The following is a 15,846-nucleotide window of genomic DNA, read 5'->3' as shown; positions in this document are numbered from 1 at the left end:
AAGCCCAATAACTATGCCTTTGGATATAACATGACCTCCACAACCCCAGGGGAAAGGTCTTTATATCATAGAATTTGCTCATTTTGTACACCTAGTATGCTTTATTGTGAAGTTTGTATACATTTTCGGGCGGGGGGTGAACTTTTTTCTGGGGGTTTTTCCACAGGGGAGTTTCCTATGGGAATGGAAGTTTCTAGGGAATGAACTTGCCAGGGAAAATTGTACACTGGGGGAATTTGCCGGAATTCCTTTAAAAAATTCTTTTTAAATGTCTTGCTTTCTCTTTTCCATCTCAATTTTACGCGTGGAGATGTTAAGGGTCATTGCCCAGGGTAAATTTTCACCGAGATCGAATTGTATAGAGAGTATTTCCATGGTGGGTCCAGAGAGGTGGGGCCAGATTTTCTGGTATTACTTAAAAAACGATCAGAAATTAAATTTAAAAAATCAAGTTTTCTCAACTGAAAGTAGGAGCAAAGTTAAAACATAAAACGAACAGAGATTATTACATGTATGAAGGGGATTGTCCCTTCCTCAACACCTCACTCTTTATGCTAAAGTTTGAATTTTTTCACAATTCTTTGAGAACAATTCCTGAAACACAAGGCTCGTTTAATTAGAACAATAGGAAGATTTTTTTAAAGTACTAAAAACTTCATCGTAAAGATCGAGGTGTTTAGGAGAGGGCAATCCCCTTCCTATATGTAATAATTTCTGTTCGTTTTAAGTTTAAATGTTGCTCCTTACTTTCAGTTGAAAAATTTGTTTTTTAAAAATTTAATCTACAGTAGACCCCAATCATACGTCTTATGCTTGAAAATTTATCTTGTATTAAATATTCATTTATATTTATTGTATTTCTATTCTCGGGTTTGAAATTGTATTTCACTAGCTTGTACATATAAGGTAATTTACTCCAAAGGTGGGGCATGTTCTTAGGGTTACAACAGGGATATCGGAATCCCACCAAAAAAGCAAATTATACAGTTAACGCAAGAACTCAAATGAACAATCGAACTAACATCGATAATTCACGGAGGAGGATCAAAGACCAAAAGCTCCAATCTGCATACGTTATAACTGGCCATCGGGCCGTTTTTCCCGAAAAATCTTTATTGCTGTCTCGTTGGAATTATCTTTTCTTAGTATTTCTAATGGAAATCGAAAAGATGCAGCTGAAATAAAAAAAATTCCTTTCGATTGGTTTCAGGGTTTCGGCAAAAAAAGACAGTTATAAATCTGACTACTCAATCCTTATGTTTCATCGTCTTTCTTTCTTTTGTTTCAGTCTCTTTATTCGTTCTTTTATCGTTTTCTTTCTTCGCAATACCGGCTGCAGCCTTTTGTATATCGTATCGGCACAAATATATCAAATAGCTCGTGGTAACGAATTGTAGTAAGGAGCAACCCGGCTCAATAATAACCGAAACTCTAAAAAAGGGAATTTTGATACCAATAGTTACATCAAAAGAATCACATTTTTATGCTGATTTTAAATATATAACTTTCATCAAGTCTAATAATCAAATAAAGGGAAACACCCCCTAAAAAGCCTCGTAGAATCTTAACAAAAATCACAAAACCAGATTTAGCGAATCAGAAAACCCTTATGTAGAAGTTTTTTAAGCTCCTATCTGTAAAAATGAGGAATTTTGTGTTTTTTGCCAAAAGACAGATCACGGATGCGTGTTTATTTGCTTTTTTCCCAAGGGGTGATCGTGTTGACCCAGTGGTCCTAGAATGTTGCGAGAGGGCTCATTCTAACGGAAATTAAAAGTTCTAGTGTCGTTTTTAAGTGACCAAAAAAGTATGAGGGCACCTAGGCCCCCTCCTACGTTTGTTTTTTTGCAGTCACCGGATAAAATTTTGAGATAGCCACTTTGTTCAGCATAATCGAAAAATCTAATAATTATGTCTTTAAGGACTAATTAGTCCCCCACAGTCCCCGGGGGAGGGGCTGCGAACTACAAACGTTGACCATTGTTTACACATAGTAATGGCTATTAGGTTGTGTAAAGACGTTTTCAGGGCGACATTTTCGCTTTGAAGCGGATGGGGTTGGGGGAGAGGATTTCGTGGGAGGATCTTTACATGGAGGAATTTACCATGAGAGAAGAGATTTTCAATGAAGGAGCCCTGGGGTTTTCTAGCATTAGCAAAAAATGATAAAATAAATGAAAAAAAAATTTTTTTAGCTGGAAAAAGGAGCAGCATTAAAACCTAAAACTAACTGAAAGTATTACGTATGTAAGGGGATTCTTCTCCTCCACAATACCTCGCTCTTTACACTAAAGCATTTTTAGTAAATTCAACTATTTATTTTACGGCCTTTGTCATTCAGGGGTCATTGTTACATAACTGAGACAAAATTCCATCTTTGGTGTAAAGAGCGAGGTATTGGCGAGGGGGCAAACCCCCTCATATACGTAATAGAAGTATAAAAGTATAGAATTTTGTTACAAAATGTTAATTTGTAAGGTATATAAATTTATTACTGATAAAAACGTAATTAAAAAAAAGATCTAGTTGCCTTTTTAAGTAACCAAGAATTGGAGGGCAACTAGGCCTCCTCCCTTACCTCTTTCTTATCAAAATCGTCTGATCAAAACTATGAGAAAGCCTTTTACCCAAAAAATAATATGAATTTTTTTTTAATTATTCATGTACGGTGAGCCAAAATCAAAACATGCATTAATTCAAAAACGTTCACGAATTAAATAAAAAAAACAGCTTTTTTAACTGCAATTAAGGAGCGACATTAAAACTTAAACAAACAGAAGTTACTTCGTGTAAGAAAGGGGTTTTCCCCTCCTCAACACCTCACTCTTTACGCTAAAGTTTTTTATTGTTGTAAAAAGTAGAGATGTGAGAAAAAGGCAAACTTAAGCGTAAAGAGTGGGGCGTTGAGGAGGGAATAACCCCTTTCACAAACAGAATAATTTCTGTTCGTTTTAAATTTTAATGTCGCTCCTTACTTGCAGTTAAAAAAAACTTTTTTTTTAAATTTAATTTGGACCAAAGAATGAACAGAAGAAAAATCGAATTTCACTGCTAATCTTGAAAACTAAATGGCGTTTTTCTTCCCATTTTCGGACACTTTTTGCAGCTAATGTTACGGTAGTCCTTGCGTGTCGTGAACCCGCCTGTTTAACAATAACGAAGCCCTCTATCGTCACACCTGAAAATCAAAGAAAATTAAACACGTCTAAAGCGTCAAAAATTTATCTTGTCCGTATTTTGGTGAGAAATTAGTTAGGTTGCATTCCGTCTTCGAGCATAATTTTTAAAATCAATGATAGAAATTTTGGAAATTGCATGCGATGGGAGTTTGGGACAACAGTTTTCATATGTGTACGCTGAATCTGACGAAAAATGAAAAGACATAGTATATATGTAAACATGGTATATATAAGAAAGTACCTGAACACGACATAGTGCTAACATGGCCTTTTTAAAGCAGCTTTTTGCCATTTAACTTTTCTCGCTTCTGCAACAGAAGTGTGATGAAAAATGCTTGCTTTTTCAACATGTTTGGTAACATTGACAGGAGTTGAGAGGGGAACCTAAAATCTTGGAAAACGCTTAGAGTGGAGGAATCGGAATGAAACTTGTTGGGAAAATAATTATAAGTCCTAGATACGTGATTGACATGATTTATATATATATATATATATATATATATATATATATATATATATATATATATATATATATATATATATATATATATATATATATATATATATATATATATATATATATATATATATATATATATATATATATATATATATATATATACCGGTTGGTCATTACCTGATTTGCAAGGAATTAAGTAATAAATTAAGCATAAAATCAAGGAATTAAGCATAAAAATAAAACATAAAGTTAACGGGAACGTCACGAAGAAAATTATCTAGAAACAACAAACGATATCAACTTTTGACAGTATTAAGTTCCACAATTTAAGAGCCTATGAGGGTTCAAACTGGATACTTACGACAAAGTGGTTGGTGTGTGTATTGTGTCAGATTAACGACGCTTCTTGACTACTAAGGTCCCTGCGTCGGCCCTGTAGTGCATTGCTGCAGCATGATTCGATCTCTGGGTCCCGTATTACCAAGTTAAGGTCAAATCCACTGCGCCACCACAGGACAAAGTGATTGGTGCTTTCGGCTTCTACCCCCTTTTAAAAAATGTAAAAAAATTTACGCTTTTCTTGTAATTCCTCGTACTCTTCACATGATTTGTCTACTTCTGGAAGTTTTTGGATTTTATTCCCTCCTATGACAATCCTGTGTCAGTGAGTGTAGAGATTCGAGTGCTGGTATCGCTGGTTATTTGGTTTGGAACGGGGGTGAATGACGTGACTATGTAAGTTCATCCAGAGTCAAACCAGCTCCAATTGAGTACCTGGACAAATCTGGGGAAGGAAAACAAGAAGGCTGTCTGAAATCACAGGATGGCTGGCCCCCAGCCTCCCACTAAGCTTCCTGGCTGAAGGGTCATGAAACAGATATCTGCACCACCCGTTGGGAGTTCAGAGTCTAGTGTCTCATCCTTTACCTTCCAATGGCATCTTGCCTCTCCTCAAATAAAATCTTCCGTGCATACCTAGTAAATGATGATAGTAGTGAATGATGCCATACCCTTCATACCGTAAACGGAACATTTCGTCAAGCACATCCTAGAAAGCAAGCAAACACAAATGACAATGACTATGATATTGTTTATTCAAAGCATCAAAAATGTTATCTTAATTTCTACACAAGAGAATAAATCCTGTGTCAAACTGCTTGATAAATGACGTCAAACACAGCAAGACGACTTTTGATTGTTCCTCGATTAGTTACGCTCTCCAGTTTACCTCTCCCTTTATGGTAGAATAAAAACAAAGCTTACCATTAGTGTACCAGTCAGTGCGTGTGTGGCTATTTTGAATTCAAAAGCCTGCATCAGTCTATATGTTGGAACCTTGTGCGAAAAGTTTATCATCATTCTGTTTCCATTTATTGTTAACGATGCTTACATCAATTTATTAAAAAAAATTAACGCCATCTATGTTTTGAAGAAATGTTGTAGCTTAAACTCAATGTGAATAAAGGGCTAATTCTTAACAAATTGTGCTAGAGGGATTCATATGGCCTAATTGTTACAGCACCTCTATTATCCGTGGTGTTATACCCCTTTGTAGAAATCAGCTAATAATGTCTAGTGTTGCAAAAATATTTTCATTCCAATAAAAGTCGCGCTCCTGTTCTTCTAAGTAGAAGTTCAGCATATGTATTAAACACAGTTAGGGCTTCAAAGAAGTATTCTAAGAGACAACTGGCGGATTCAGGGGGCCCAAGCCCCCCCCCCCAAAGATTTTTTCGGTGCCCTCCTGAAATGTTTTTTCTGTTTGCACTCTTTTTTTCAAATAAATTTGTCATTTTAGTCAACTATTGGTGCCCTATTCACACTGGAGCCCCTCCAAGATTTTGCTCTAAATCCGTCTTTCTAGGAGATTGCTCGTTTTTTTAAGAAGATTTCATACCTCCGTGAGCTAGTCTGAAATATTTTATCGTGGAAAATTAATAAATATCATTTAATTAATCCATACAATTAATTGATTATTTTCAAGCAAGATAAACCAATAAACGTAAATCAATTAATATTAATAATAAATAAAGGTTTCTAGGCCTATTGAAAGCGTCAAGGGTCTTCAACACCGTATGGAGATTTTGAGCTCTCTATTATTGAAATCAATAATGCTATTACTACATATTAATTATTTAAAAACCAAACGTTGCAAATGATGAGAAAACCATTAAAATGGATACTATTTATTTGTATTGGAATTTTGCTATGTAGACGGTAGATTACCGCACATTCTCCAGCATCAAAATTAATTAGATATTTATTTTGCAGTCTTATAGTTGGCAGTTGTTGCCTATTACTTATTTAGAATTGTCAAAAAAGTTTAAAGGCTAGTTTGAATTTTGTATATTTTTTAGCAACTTAGCATATTTTTTTGGAGGGCAATCTTTACACTAAAGTTTTTTAGCACTTTAAAAAAGCATTTATTTTTCTAATTAAACGAAACTTGTGTTGGAGGAGTCGTTCTGTAAAAATTGGGACAAATTCAAACTTTAGCGTAAAGGGCGAGGTGTTGAGGAGGAGCACATCCCCTCATATCCATAATAATTTCTGTTCATTTTAAGTTTTAATGTTTCTCCTTACTTTCCGTTGAAAAACTTGTTTTTTCTATTTAATTTCTGATCATTTTTCTAACTAATATCAGGAAATCTGGCTCCACCTCCACGGAAAAATCTCTCCTCCTCAAGGATATATTCCCTAGGCAATTCAGTTTTGGTGAAAATTTATCCCGGACAATTAGCCATTACATCTTCACGTGTAAAACTGAGTCAGCAAAGAGAAAAAAAAGTTAAAGGCGGCATTAGACTTTACAGTCCGTACCGGCGGTGCTGATCTCCGTTTCTTGGCCCTTCAGCCAAGAAGTGCAATGGGGGGTTGGCGGCAAAGAGAAAGCAAGATATAAGAAGAATTTCGTATAGGGATTCTGGCAAATTCCTTCAGTGAAAAAATTCACCTGAAAAAACACTCCCTGAATATTTCCCTCCCCACGAAAAATTCTCTCCGTGGAAAATCTCTTTAGCAGAAAATTTGACCTCTCCCCCCTGAAAAATACCTACTTCCGATAACAAACAGTGTATGTAAATAATGGGCAAATTTTACAAAGACCTTTCCCGAGGGCTTTGGGGGGGGGGTCAAGATACCTCTCAAAATTTTGACCGGACGATTCTGAGAAAAAAAAGGTGTGGGAAAGGGGCTAATTGCCCTCCAATATTTTTGGTCATAGAAAATGGGAACTAGAACGGTTAATTTCCATTCGAATAAGCCCTCTCTTTATATTCTAAGACAACTGGGTCGATACGATCACCACTGGGAAAAACAAAACAATCAAATTAACAAACACCCTTGAGCTTAGAACATCTATAGGCCTCAAACCTATACAATAGGACTTTTTGATACGCTGAATCTCATGGTTTCATGTCAAAAAGTTTCTATGACTATTAAGGGATGTTTCCCCCTTTTTTTCGAAAATCAGGCAAAACTTTCTCCGGCTCATAGCCTTTGATAGGTAAAAGTAAGCTTGATGGGTTGATGGGTTTGACGGGTTAATGAGACTTACGCATTTGAAATTAGCAAAATAAGCCGATTCTTTTTTTATGTCTATTTGTATCAAAATTCCGTTTTTTAGAGTTTCGGTTACTATTGAGCCAGGCCGCTCCTTACTTACAGTTTGTTACCATGAACTGTTTTGAAAATACAAACGAAAAATATTTTACGAGGATTATTGATGTAAACATTCCCGCCCTCCAAAAAAGTGGGGACAAAACCACGCTTTTTGATGCATCAAATTTTCTCCTAGGAAAATCCTTCTCACCCCACCTTTAGGGTCAAACCTGTGTGCACCTATGATCATGGCAGTGCTTGGCTAATTATCGTATAGAACAAGGAGCTTCAATTGAAGGAGAGCAATGGCCCTCGATATTTTGAAAATGTATTTTTGGTATTTTGTTGAAAAACAACGTCCCCTACCTTGATTTTGAAAAAAAAAACCTTTTGTTCCCTCCACAGTTTCTTGGATTGACGTCCCTGATAAAAAGCATGCAATAAGATTGGTTCAATGTCAATAATTCTCTTGTATATTCCCCCTCTATTTGTAATTTAAATTAATAATTCATACAAGTTAACTAATCCTCCCACTGAGTGTCAGTCCTGGAAATACTTCTATCCCCCTCCGTCCATAGGCCTCAATAAACAGCTGGAAAGCTTTGGAAAATGCTTGCTTCAAGGGAAACATGTTTTAACACCAAATAATAACAATATGATTTCTGGGTTTTGTCAGTTCCATCAAGTTAGGTTTAGCTCCATGGATATTGTTGATGTTAAACTTATTGTCCTTGTTTTTCTCTCTGAAACTCTGGCTACATTAGAATTACGTGCAATAATCTATGCACCAATTGACGATTTGATGGAAAATTGGCTCCTAGAAGCGTAAAAATAATATCGGCTCACCTGTGTTTATCGCTATTCTTGCCGTTAAACCTTATCTAAATTCTTCTTTTCTGCTAACCGAAAATTGGATATGTATATGGTCTTTACAGTTTTTGTAGTCTTCTCTGTGATGCTGTTAAGATCTAAAACTGAAATTGAAAAATTAAGTGTTAGTAATTTTTGTTTGTCATATGTAATGAACCGTCTTTCACAAAGACGAAAATTAATGCATTCAGTGTAGGTTTGGAAATACAATTAATTATTAATAAAATTCGTTTGACTATTCGCTATGGTGTGGTGGTAAGTGCGTTGTTTGAATTCAGAGGTTTCTTGTTCAGAATCTATTGAGATATTTTTTTTTATTTCGTGACGATAGAAGAGAATATCGACGCCTAATATGATTTTTTTGTAACTTCTAATAAATGAATCTAACTTAACTTATTTCTTTAAAAAGAAATATATAAAAATAACATTTAGCTTTGTATTTTTCTTGAAAAAAATTGAAATTGGATAAACAGTTTTACTTTGTCGAGTTTAAACTATTACTTACTCCTTAATAAGACCGTATCTAATGGAGATTTTGGGTTTAATCACTCCGTCTTCTCTCAATGTGAAAATAGCAGTACTTTTAGGTTATATAATGGTGGAAAAATGCCTTGTGTCATATTGTTCATTCTGAACCTCCCTCCATAATTTAAACCATAATTTTGCCGCATCTTTTGTTTTCACTAGTTGCTGTTTTTTTACCATCTTTTTTCGCATGGGTATTCATCCTAAGTCTTTTATTTGGAACGGTGGCCTTTCATCAAACCTTAAAGCATGGGATATTTGTGCGAAGTAGATATTGAGTTCAATGATAATTTCATGGTATGGCAATGTAGTTACTGTTTTTTGACCATCTTTTTTCACATGGGTATTCATCCTAAGTCTTTTATTTGGAACGGTGGCTTTTCAGCAAACCTTAAAGCATGGGATATTTGTGCGAAGTAAATATTGAGTTCAATAATAATTTCATGGTATGGCAATGTAGTTACTGTTTTTTGACCATCTTTTTTCACATGAGTATTCATCCTAAGTCTTTTATTTGGAACGGTGGCTTTTCAGCAAACCTTAAAGCACGGGATATTTGTGCGAAGTAGATATTGAGTTCAATGACTATTTCATGGTATGCCAATGTAGGGCTGATTTGAAGTAGGTGGATCCCAATCGCTATATGATCTCCATTTGACGTTGACATTTTCACTGCGGAAGTTTGAAGTAGGGAGGACAAGGAATAATGGTAGGTGGTCCGTGTAAAGTCCGTCAGCTCCAACTGAAACCATAATATTACTACAATCATGGGAATATAAGACATGATCCAGGTTTGATACATTTTCAGCAACGGTTATGAATGAATATGGCCTGTCTTTCTTTAATAAATTGTAAGTATCTGATATAACTCCCATCAAGACCTCACTTCTCGGGCTATTGTTATCTTCTAAATTGCAATTGAAGTCACCAATTATCATCACTTGAATACAAGCCATCCGTTGTTTGGTCAGTTCCCTGTCAATTTTCTTACATGCAAGACCAAATTTTTGCTCTGATCTTTCATCACCATAGTCGGTTGGAAGGTACAGATTGATTATTACAAGGCTGTTGTCTTAATCTCTTGATAGAAAGCATTTTGAGTTAGGAGTTGTGGTGAAGAAGAGATATTCTGACTCAAAATAGCTGCAAGACCTCCAGAAGAGCGACCCCTGGAATTAGATTTAGATGCAGGTTGGATAAAGCAATGTAGATAGGAAGAAAATTTTAGAATGTTCATATTATTTTCAGTCAGAAAATACTCCTGTAGGCATATTGTATCATATTTAGCTGAAAGACCATATATAAAGGGTATACGGTCCAGCACTTTACCATTCATATTCCAGGAGAAAATATGGCACATCATTTTGTGGATTGAAGGGAACTAGTGGACATATTTTGAGGGCAAGCCGCATGGTAGCAGGTGTGTTTGTTGGATCCACTGTTCAGGCATTTGCGAGGTAGCTTGCATGAGTTATCTTTCGTGCTTACATGGTCTAGGTTCCCACAGACTCTACACCTTACTTGATTGGTACAGTCTTTGGCCAGATGTGATGTCTAATGGCAACGGTAACGTCTTCGTGGTAGGAATCCAAATTCCTCAATTTTAAAGAGCTCTATGCAGAATTTTATTGGTTGGGCAGTAACATAGAGTAGATCAGTTTTGCTGGAAAAGTACAATTTGTGAGCTCGGGTCTCACCACAGCGTGTGGCCTTTTCACAACCTAGAATTAAACTTGGTAGTTCTTCTTCGGATACAAATTCGGGAATTCGCTTAATTATACCGATGACGTGGGGCTTTTTGGCTTGCTTCTCGATTTTATGTTTTGATGACATAGCTTTTGCGACTGCTTCGGCAGAAGCAAGAGAATCGGTAATTTTTCTCCAGTCAGTCCAGTTACGTTTCAGCAACATAGAGTCAGTTTGAGCCTGAGTCGGACACAGGTTATCGGTAAACTCCTTTCTAGCACTAGGGGAGACCAGCTAAGAAGGGGATTTTTCGTAATGACAGAGCATAAAGGCATGCTTGTTCTGTTTTACTCTCTGTTGCACCATGCAAAGTGGGTTTTGGAAGAGCATGATTTTTAATATGATCGTAGAGGCCATCAACACTACAACACATTTCGTTTATTTTGACGGTAATGCATGCCGCTATCTCTTCTACACACGAGGGAACTCTTGGGGATCTTTTATCACAAATCAGGTAGCACTTTCTTCTCCTTGGCGCATGCGTTAAGCATTTTTGCAATTTCCATCACATTCTCACTATCCTTGACCAGTTTAGAGTAAAGGAATTCTAGGCCAGGAGTATTGGCAATATCTATCATGATACGCTTGGTGTTTTGGACATCATCACGATATCCTGTTTCTCTTTACGATATCCAGTTTTTTTCACTATGTTATCCAGCTTAACACCATTTTCCATTGTTCGAGATACAAAGTTCCTTATGACATTATATACGAGTTCGCTAGACATTCTGCTTTTCCTTCGCGCTCTATAGTCAAAGGACTATAGTCCTGTGAGTTGACAACGCTGCCTTCCGCCTAAATTTAAAATTTACTCAAAACGTGCTTCAGGTAGAAAAAATATTGTTTAAGAATCTCTTAGTTTATGAAAAAAATAGATAGTCTTTAACATAAACTAATGTAGATTGATACTTCTGCACTCAAACATGAAATGTAAATGTTCTTCCCATCTGTGAATTTGGTTATTTATTTGTGTTTAATCTAACTAGCTAAAGTTTGCTGTCCAGCGTTGCCTGGACAAGTGGCGACGGAATTTTTGTGTTGTTTTAAAATCACTTTTCTGTGAATATGCAGTGCAGCGGTGGAGTGAACCTGGCATGTTGACGATAAATCGTATCAGTTCAGTTTTTATTTTGAAAAATATCACTCAGTGATGATTTATTGCGCCGTCGGTACTTGTTAATTAGCCAGCACAAACTCAAGTTGAATGTAAGATCTGAGAAAACCAGTTTCATAGCCACAAAGACAAGTGGCAGGTGACAGAATACATTGGACTAATATAATTTTGACTATATATTTGCACCTCAGGGTGGGGGGGGGGGTAGGGATAAGGATAAAGTATTTGGACAGCGTGAAGTTAGAGAACAATTCTTACTTCGTAATATGCAGAATAATTGTAGCTATCACATTTTTTTTTGCAGACACACTGTATTTTACCCCCCTCCCTAATGTACAAATATATAGCCTAAATTATATGAGTCCAATGCATTCTGTCACCCATCATTGGTCTTTGTAACTATAAAGCCGGTTTTCTCAGATCTTACATTCAGATGAAGAACTTGAGTGTGTTCTGGCTAATTAACAAGTACTGCCCCCCGGTATTGTGTGCCCCTAGCTCCGGGCCTACTGGTAAATCCAGACCTGTACATCCCTTATCCTCGAAAACGCATTTACTTCATTAAATTACCTGGAACCTCTAAGAATTAATTAAAGGACTCTACTAGCGTAAACCTTCAACGTCCTAAGTTGTCAAACAAAAGCTTTAGGAGATATTGTAATATCATTGCAAGTTTGTATTATATGACGGTGAAATACGGTAATAAAACCGAAGTTTAAAAACTCTTTTAGTGAAACTTATTTGCAAAAGTTTGGGAATTTAAACATAGCCACCAACTCTGCAGTGGCGATTAATTTCGCAAGTGTCATATGCTGCTTATGGGGCCAAACACTCACACACAAAAAGAAATTTTAAATGCCTTTATCAAAATCTGTAAACATTAATTCTTGAGTATATTTTAAAATTTAAATTAATGACCCCTGAAGTATCCGAATGTCAAAATCATGTCACCATGGAGTTTTAGGTGATATCAATTATGCTCCAAAACGCTTCTGTAGCACAACCAATGCCGTATGCAGGAAGGAGGGCCAGGATTCGAACTCCTCATCCTCGAAATTTTTGTCCGACTCTTAAAAACGTAACAAAAATACAAATAAATAATTTTTGATGCGTTTTTTAAAGTGTGTAAAGCACCTCCCCTCTCCAAAAAAATATTCCCCTCCCGAACGAAAATCCTGGATACATCTTTGAACAAAACATATGTTTGAATAAATCTTTGCCGAAATTCAAGAATTCTGAATATATCGAATTTCACGGACATCCTAGCTGCAGGATGTACCCTCTCTTGTGAGTTTAAACCGATTAGAAGGACATCTATATGATTCTATAGATGATGTCTTTACGTTTATTATTCCAGTGAATTTCGAACGAATTGAAGAGTTCAGTGTAGCTAATAATATTTTCAATAAGGGTGGCTCAAGCAGAGAGCACACGTCCTGAAACAGCAGCTTCTTACGTAAAAAATTAGTTTTTTTTCCCTAGAAATGTAAGGCATTTAGCTCTATAGAAATAATCTTGATTCCCCTAAGCCTGTCTTTTTAAGTGACACGTTTTACAGGCTTACAGTTAGGGCTAAGTGCAGGCAAAGAAGAGATGCCATGTTGAAGTTTGGAAGCTCTTTTAATTATATTTTAAGAGGATTCATGTTTGAACTTCCTGGTTGGAAACACATCTGTATGTTTTTGTGTTTTTATTTTGCACCGTTGGAATCAATTATAAAATAAACCTCACTAGTGTTAGCGAGTTACCGTATAACATCATTTTGGAAATGTCCAAGAGCCCAAGTGGTACCAGGTAATATGTTTTAGAAATAAGTTTTTAGAAAAATTAAATCGTGACAGGAAGTGTGGTCAATTCAAAAAAAAAATTGCAGTTTCAGTCAATAATTGCATCGGAGGGGGTCATGCACTGTCATATTTCCTATTTATTGGGTTAACAGGGTATGAGTGCTGGCACAAATCTGAAATAAGATAAATGCTCTAAGACAGAGCTAGAGGCCGAATTGAGGTATGTTTACGACACACACTGTATAGCTCCTCTAAACGCTATCTAATTATTCAAATAAATTGCTTCAGACGATAGGGGTTAGTTTTTCTAGCAGTAAGACTGCTAATCTTTGGTGTTTTCTAGCCAGCAGGATCGGTTCGGATTATTCCACAAGGATTGTCGAATTATGTGTACTTTAGACAAATGGTCCTTAATTTTTTGTCTACTCTGGATGTCGTAACCAATATTTTGAGGTCAGGAAGCAATGAGTCAGTTTCCTATTCGTATCGTCATTTTTTCAACTTTTGTTTCATAAAAAAAAATAAAAATTAGAAAAGCATCACAAACTGGCAATAGTCACTATTAAAACCATCTTACAACATAATAGAGTGATTGTTTCCAACCTTTTCAAGATGAGGTACTTTTAGCGTCATCTTCTAAAGCGTTTTCTTCTTTCTGATCGCTCACTGTTGGTTGTCTCCGACGGGTTTATTTCCCACGAATATTCGCTGAAAGCAGGGGTTCCCCAGGGCAGTGTCTTGGGACCTACGCTTTTCCTCATCTACATAAACAACACGGGAGGTAACCTCACAAGCTCTCTGCATCATTTTGCAGAGGATACAAAGACATACTAAGTCGTTTCAGTTTCCTTCAGCCGTTTCCTTGAATTGAAAAGTATTCTGTTGCATGGAGGATGAACTTCAATACATCGAGAACAAAGGAGCTTCTTATTACCCGATCAAAACTGCCACGTGAATACCCCAGTTTGATTTTCAAAAATGGAACTATAAAGACAATCAATGATCTTCGTCTACTGGGGATTCATTTTTCTATCGATCTCTCCGCGAATACCTTGATAGGTTAATAGCCTCCTACACAAGAAAGCTAGAAGTTACTCTTCGTCGCAAATACCTTTTTCCATCCAGCTCGATTGTCCCACTCTACAAGTACTGCATCAGACACACAGCTGAATATGGATGCCTGCTATATGGTGATGCTCCAAAAACGGTGCTGGAACCTCCCCAGAAGATCCAGAATAGACAAATAGAATGGGCTGAACCTCTACACATGACTTGCTCCAGGCTCTAAATGAAAGGTTTGGTGAAGGGGTCGATGGCCGTTTTCCACAAGCACATGAATTCGCCTCCCTCAGACAAGCTCTCTCGCATTGTGTCCCACTTTTTCCAGCCATCAAGCCAGACACGAAGGCACATAGCTCGGTCCAACTATTTAAGGGAGGACATGCCAAGAACCGAGTACTTAAGGGACAGCTTCATCCGGCTTTGTACTTCTATCTGGAACTATCTTCCTGGAGATATTATTCCTACAAATCCTTCTGTTGACTCCTTCAAAAGAAGGATCAAGGGACCTTTAAAAACTCGAAGTTTAAGCACGAGGTAAATGAATAGCTAAATATCAGATATCCTTATGTACATGGCACCGTGATTATGGGAATAAAAAAATATAAAAATAAAATTAAAAAATCTTGAATTTGGCATGCCAAAACTATTTTTCTTTACTTAAACATAAAAAAGTGATAGAGCTACGCTGTTTTGAATCTGAGAAATTTTACTGATATCAAATGTTGATGATGTTTTTGAAGCTCAGGAAAAATTGAAGTGCGACCTGTGACAATTTCCATCCAAGGTTTTTCACTTTTTATCTAACGCAGAGAGAACTGTTGAATTAGACCCGATATTAGGTAAATTCGTTTTTTGTTTTTTTTTTCAGTTTTTATCTAACACAGAGAGAACTATTGAATTAGACTTAATATTGGCTAAATTCGCTTCATGATTTACAATTCTCACCTTCCGTAAGAGGAGTAACTTAGGTCATATCCACCAGGAATTAATCCTTGTACTTTAGCTTAAAAATGGTTTAAAAGTTTAATGATCTTTTGTAAATTTCAAAAATATATTATATTTTTTTCCATATTTAACCACTCGATTAAAGCGGTAGCCAATTCAGAATTGATAAATGTGGGTTGGGCAAATAGGTTAATGACAAGCCTGCTAATGATGAGCTGCTTTAATTTTAATGCTTACTCCAAAAATGGTACCCCAAAGAAACTTGACAGTCACGCTTCAAATTCAGAATTCTAGAAGAATCAGGTTTGCCAGTAATTTAGTTGTATATTTAAAATCTGTTAGAAGGTTTAAAATTGTATTAAAAACATGTTGGACAGGTGTATTTTGAAATTGTTGTAAAATATGATGAAATGCGTTAAATTTGAAACGAGCGAATCAAAAGGAATATATACGTGAGTGTTCAGACTTACAGACCATCCGGATTAGAGACAGACCCCCTTCTTTGAGCAACAGAAATTCGCAGTAGTAAATTTTATTATTTTCTTTCACTTCTGTGTA

At 36.2% G+C, this 15,846-nt stretch overlaps 1 long non-coding RNA gene across 1 annotated transcript; it reads right to left on the bottom strand.

Moving 5' to 3' along the window:
• Positions 1-2,961: 2,961 nt before the first annotated feature.
• Positions 2,962-11,389, bottom strand: LOC136035533 (uncharacterized). The gene is made up of 3 exons (XR_010619462.1): positions 11,364-11,389; positions 8,086-8,213; positions 2,962-3,178 (listed from the first exon to the last, which is right to left on the bottom strand). It is a non-coding gene; the product is annotated as an uncharacterized LOC136035533 (long non-coding RNA).
• Positions 11,390-15,846: the final 4,457 nt, after the last annotated feature.

This window comes from Artemia franciscana, chromosome 14 (assembly GCF_032884065.1).
Source record: "Artemia franciscana chromosome 14, ASM3288406v1, whole genome shotgun sequence".
NCBI classification, from domain to species: Eukaryota; Metazoa; Arthropoda; class Branchiopoda; order Anostraca; family Artemiidae; genus Artemia; species Artemia franciscana.
Note: the sequence above shows the minus strand (reverse complement) of the source record. Positions and strands in the feature narration are given on the sequence as shown.